Below are 6,000 nucleotides of genomic sequence, written 5' to 3'. Positions count from 1 at the left end.
TATAAATATCAATTAAGTCCATCCTGCTTAATGTGCCATTTAAAGCTTGTGTTTCCTTATTTATTTACATTTTGGATGATCTGTCCATTGGTGAAAGTGGGGTGTTAACGTCACCTACTATGATTGTGTTACTGTCAATTTCTCCTTTTATGGCTGTTAGCATTTGCCTTACGTATTGAGGTGCTCCTATGTTAGATGCATAAATTTTACAATTGTTATGTTTTCTTCTTGGACTGATCCCTTGATCGTTATGCAGTGTCCTTCTTTGTCTCTTGTAATAGTCTTTATTTTAAAGTCTATTTTGTCTGATATGAGAATTGCTACTCCAGCTTTCTTTTGATTTCCATTTGCATGGAATATCTTTTTCCATCCCCTCACTTTCAGTCTGTATGTGTCCCTAGGTCTGAAGTGGGTCTCTTGTAGACAGCATATATATATATATATATATGGGTCTTTTTTTGTATCCATTCAGCCAGTCTGTGTCTTTTGGTTGGAGCATTTAATCCATTTACATGTAAGGTAATTATCGATATGTATGTTACTATTACCATTTTCTTAATTGTTTTGGGTTTGTTATTGTAGGTCTTTTCCTTCTCTTGTGTTTCCTGCTTAGAAGAGTTCCTTTATCATTTGTGGTAAAGCTGGTTTTGTGGTGCTGAATTCTCTTAGTTTTGTTTATCTGTAAAGGGTTTAATTTCTCCATCAAATCTGAATGAGATCCTTGCTGGGTAGAGTAATCTTTGTTGTAGGTTTTTCCCTTTCATCACTTTAAATATATCCTGCCACTCCCTTCTGGTTTGCAGAGTTTCTGCTGAAAGATCAGCTGTTTAACCTTATGGGCATTCCCTTGTATGTTATTTCTTGTTTTTCCCTTGCTGCTTTTAATATCTTTTCTTTATAGTTAATTTTTGATAGTTTGATTAATACGTGTCTTGGTGTGTTTCTCCTTGGATTTATCCTGTATGGGACTCTCTGTGCTTCCTGGACTTGATTAACTATTTCCTTTCCCATATTAGGGAAGTTTTCAACTATAATCTCTTCAAATATTTTCTCAGTCCCTTTCTTTTTCTCTTCTTCTGGGACCCCTATAATTCGAATGTTGGTGCGTTTAATGTTGTCCCAGAGATCTCTGAGACTGTCCTCAATTCTTTTCATTCTTTTTTCTTTATTCTGCTCTGCAGTAGTTATTTCCACTACTTTATCTTCCAGGTCACTTATCTGTTCTTCTGCCTCAGTTATTCTGCTATTGATTCCTTCTAGAGAATTTGTAATTTCATTTATTGTGTTGTTCATCTTTTTTTGTTTGCTCTTTAGTTCTTCTAGGTCCTTGTTAAATGTTTCTTGGATTTTCTCCATTCTATTTCCAAGATTTTGGGTCATCTTTAGTATCATTACTCTGAAGTTTTTTTCAGGTAGACTGACAATTTTCTCTTCATTTGTTTGGTCTGCTGGGTTTTTACCTTGCTCCTTCATCTGCTGTGTGTTTCTCTGTCTTCTCATTTTGCTTAACTTACTGTGTTTGGGGTCTCCTTTTTGCAGGTTGCAGGTTCATAGTTCCCGTTGTTTTTGGTGTCTGCTCCCAGTGGCTAAGGTTGGTTCAGTGGGTTGTGTAGGCTTCCTGGTGGAGGGGCCTATTGCCTGTGCTCTGGTGGATGAGGCTGGATCTTGTCTTTCTGATGGGCAGGACTGCATCCGGTGGTGTGTTTGGGGGTGTCTGTGACCTTTTTATGATTTTAGGCAGCCTCTCTGCTAATGGCTGGTGTTGTGTTCCTGTCTTGCTAGTTGTTTGGCATGGAGTGTCCAGCACTGTAGCTTGCTGCTTGTTGAGTGGAGCTGGATCTTAGTGTCGAGATGGAGATCTCTGGGAGAGCTTTTGCCATTGGATATTACGTGGAGCTGGGAGGTCTCTGGTGGACCAATGTCCTGAACTCGGCTCTCCCACCTCAGAGGCAGAAGCCTGACACCTGGTCAGAGCACCAAGACCCTGTCAGCCACACAGCTCAGAAGAAACGGGAGAAAAAAAGAAAGAAAGAGAAAAATAAAATAATATAAAGTTATTAAAATAAAAATTAAAAAATAAAAAATAATTTTTAAAAATAAAAAATTAAAAAGTAATTAAAAAAAGAAAAAAGGAGACGAAAGAAAAGAGCAACGAAACCAAAAAACCAAATCCACCAATGATAACAAGCACTAAAAACTATAAAAAAAAAAACCAAATGAAAACAAAACAAAACAAAGCAAAACAACAACAAAAAAATGGGCAGACAGAACCCTAGGACAAATGGTAAAAGCAAAGCTATACAGACAAAATCACACACAGAAGCATACACATACACACTCATAAAAAGAGAAAAAGGAAAAAAATATGTATATCGTTGCTCCCAAAGTCCACCGCCTCAATTTTGGGATGATTCGTTGTCTATTCAGGTATTCCACAGAAGCAGGGTACATCAAGTTGATTGTGGAGATTTAATCTGCTTCTCCTGAAGCTGCTGGGAGAGATTTCCCTTTCTCTTCTTTGTTCGCACAGCTCCCGGGGTTCAGCTTTGGATTTGGACCCTCCTCTGTATGTAGGTCGCCTGAGGGCATCTGTTCTTCTCTCAGACAGGACGGGGTTAAAGGAGCAGCTGCTCCGGGGGCTCTGGCTCACTCAGGCCGGGTGGAGGGAAGGGTACGGATGTGGGGCGAGCCTGTGGCGGCAGAGGCCGGCGTGACATTGCACCAGCCTGAGGCCGCCGTGTGTTCTCCCGGGTAAGTTGTCCCTAGATCACGGGACCCTGGCAGTGGCCGGCTGCACAGGCTCCCGGGAGGGGCGGTGTGGAGAGTGACCTGGGCTTGCACACAGGCTTCTTGGTGGCGGCAGCAGCAGCCTTAGCGTTTCATGCCCTCATGCCCGTCTCTGGGGTCCGCGCTGATAGCCGCAGCTCACGCCCGGCTCTGGAGCTCGTTTAGGCTGTGCTCTGAATCTCCTCTCCTCGCGCACCAGGAAACAATGGTCTGTTGCCTCTCGGGCAGCTCCAGACTTTCTCCCGGACTCCCTCCCGGCTAGCCGTGGCGCACTAGCCCCCTTCAGGCTGTGTTCACGCAGCCAACCCCAGTCCTCTCCAGGGGATCTGACCTCCGAAGCCCGAGCCTGAGCTCCCAGCCCCCGCCCGCCCCGGCGGGTGAGCAGACAAGCCTCCCGGGCTGGTGAGTGTTGGTCGGCACCGATCCTCTGTGCGGGAATCCCTCCGCTTTGCCCTCCGCACCCCTGTGGCTGCACTCTCCTCCGTGGCTCCGAAGCTCCCCCCTCCGCCACCCCCCGTCTCCACCAGTGAAGGGGCTTCCTAGTGTGTGGAAACTTCTCCTCCTTCACAGCTCCCTCCCCGAGGTACAGGTTCCATCCCTATTCTTTTGTCTCTGCTTTTTGTTTTTTCTTTCGCCCTACCCAGGTATGTGGGGAGTTTCTTGCCTTTTGGGAGGTCTGAGATCTTCTGCCAGCGTTCAGTAGGTGTTCTGTAGGAGTTGTTCCACATGTAGATGTATTTCTGATGTATTTGTGGGGAGGAAGGTGATCTCCACGTCTTACTCTTCCACCATCTTGAAGGTCTCTCTCCATTTATATCTTGTATTTTTAAAAAAATGATCCTTACAATAGCCCTATAAGTCATGCATCATTAAGCATGAGTTCAAAGAGGCTCATAGAAAATAGAAGGTTGCAAATTCATGTCTTCTGACCCAAATCCATTGTCCCAGTCCAAGGGCTACACTCTGTCCAGCCGTGTTTCCTCCCTGACACTCCTTCCCTGCTCAACTTTGAGTGTTCGGGAGATGAAGGACTCCTCAGAGTCGCCGGCAGAGCAGCAACCTCCAAAGTGCTGGTGTGATGAGTTATTGGCCCCTGTGACTCCAACTTCAAAACCCTGTTGAGGGGCAGAAGAGCCCCCCAGAAGGGCACTTCTCCACACTGGCCTGCAGAACCCCCGGGACGGGCTGGGCAGAGTGGGGCACCGCTGCCAAAACCTGCTTTCTTATTCAAATCATCACGCTCACTCCTGGACAGTTCTCTATTCAATCATATGGTGTACAAAGGCAAATGTGGGTACAGAATGTAAGCTGATGGCACGGGATGGAAATGACGTGATCTGGGTTTTCTTAGGGTTCTTCGCTGTTGCCAGGAGGTTCCTGCTTCAGTGGTTCTCTCAGGAACTAAGGGCCTTTGCTGAGTAGTGCCACAGAAATTGTTGGCTGAGAGCTGGGTTGTTTCAGCAGTGAATGGGAAAGAAGACGGCAGCACCCATTTTTTTCTCTACCCCGCAGTTCAAACAAAAATCTGATTATTTTCTATTATCTACCCTCCTCTGTTTGGCCGTGTGCTTCAGAGGAGAGTCGCTCCAGGCACAGGGAAGTCATCTTGATTGCTTTAAACCAGTCATGGCTGACCCATAGCCTTGCCAATAATCCATGCATACATCAGTATGTGACAGGGTTCTAGCTAATGAATCATAACAGATAACGTGCTGCAAAACTTCTGGGAGAGGGTTCCTTGATCATAAGGGAGAGCCATATGTGGGAAGAGTTTCTTCCTTCTCTAGAAGAAGTGATAACTGTACGTAGTGCCTGGATTTGCATAGTTATCTTGTGAGTATGAGAAGATGTAGCCCAAGGACGTTAGTTGACACACTGTGTATATCAAAAGAGCAAGCTGGAAAAAGAACTGATGTCATTGCTGACTGGACGGATTGCTATTTTTGAACACACTGTTATGTGAAATAATATATCTACTTATATCATTATTGTTGTGGTACTTTGAGTTGAATTTTCTAGTTTGCATAGGATTATCAGAATTAGCAAATAAAAATGTAGGATGCACAGTTAAATTTGAATTTCAGATAAACAATGAATAATTTTTTAGTATGTGTTTGTCCAATGTTATACTTGTCCCATGTAATATTTGGGACATCCTTATGCCGAAAAATTATTTGTTGTTGATCTGAAATGCAACTCTAAATGGGCATCTTGCATTTTATATTTGCCAACCTTAAGCTTGTAGTTGAGTGAAGTCTACGTAATTCAGCGCTGAAAGGCTTTTCTCAGGTCTGACTGAGTATACTCTTTCAGAAGTAAAAGGTGAACGTAGATTCGCCAGTCATAGTTTGAGTATACATATTTGAAATTCAGCCTCATATGCTCAAGAAGTAATAATAATTGCCTAGAATATTTTTCTTCTTGAAGCTTGTCAGTGAATTCCCACCGAGATTTGAAATATTATTGTAATGCAGATTAACAGTGGAAAGAGTAAGACCGATCTTAGAATCTCACTTTCTTTTCTTACTACCAGTATGGCCCTGGAGAAATCAACTCTCCGAGTCTCAGTATCCAACTGTGTCGTTATGAGGAATTAATAAGACAGTTTATGAGAAGCACCTATTATGTCAGACACACAATATTTCTCAAAACATATTAGGTCTCTTTCCTGTATTGATTGTGAAGAACCGTTGCAGGTGTACTGTAAGGGTATTATACCAAGAAGCAATAGAAATTCAGTCATCCTACCAAATACCTATGCGGCTCCTTCCCTCTGCACAACTTGAGCAGAATGAGTGCAGTAAGATGTAGACAAATGAGCTGCCTTGTGAAGAACTTGTATTACATTACTGCTTAGCTAGCTGAGTTTTGCTCCTGACTGTAGGAGTGACACACATGAGATTGCTCGTAAATAGTAGCTGCTATTGTTTTCTAAACTGAAAAGAAGAGTTTTGCCTTTTCTTGAAGGACAGGGACCCATCTTATTCTTAGTATCTTCAGCATGTGGCCACACACTCAAAGGTACTGAGTGAAGTATACATGGCCAGAGAACTGGGTTCCTACTTCATGGGCAATGAACAGACCATTCCGCCTTCCTAATGTATTATTCTACATTCAAACTGTCATGCCCATTTTGGGATTTTTCTATCCTACCTTTATGCACAAAAACATTATTCTCACAGAGAAAAATGTAGAGCCGACAGAATGACAGCT

This window comes from Balaenoptera borealis, assembly GCF_965194805.1.
Source record: "Balaenoptera borealis genome assembly, chromosome: 7".
Lineage (NCBI taxonomy): Eukaryota > Metazoa > Chordata > Mammalia > Artiodactyla > Balaenopteridae > Balaenoptera > Balaenoptera borealis.
Note: the sequence above shows the minus strand (reverse complement) of the source record.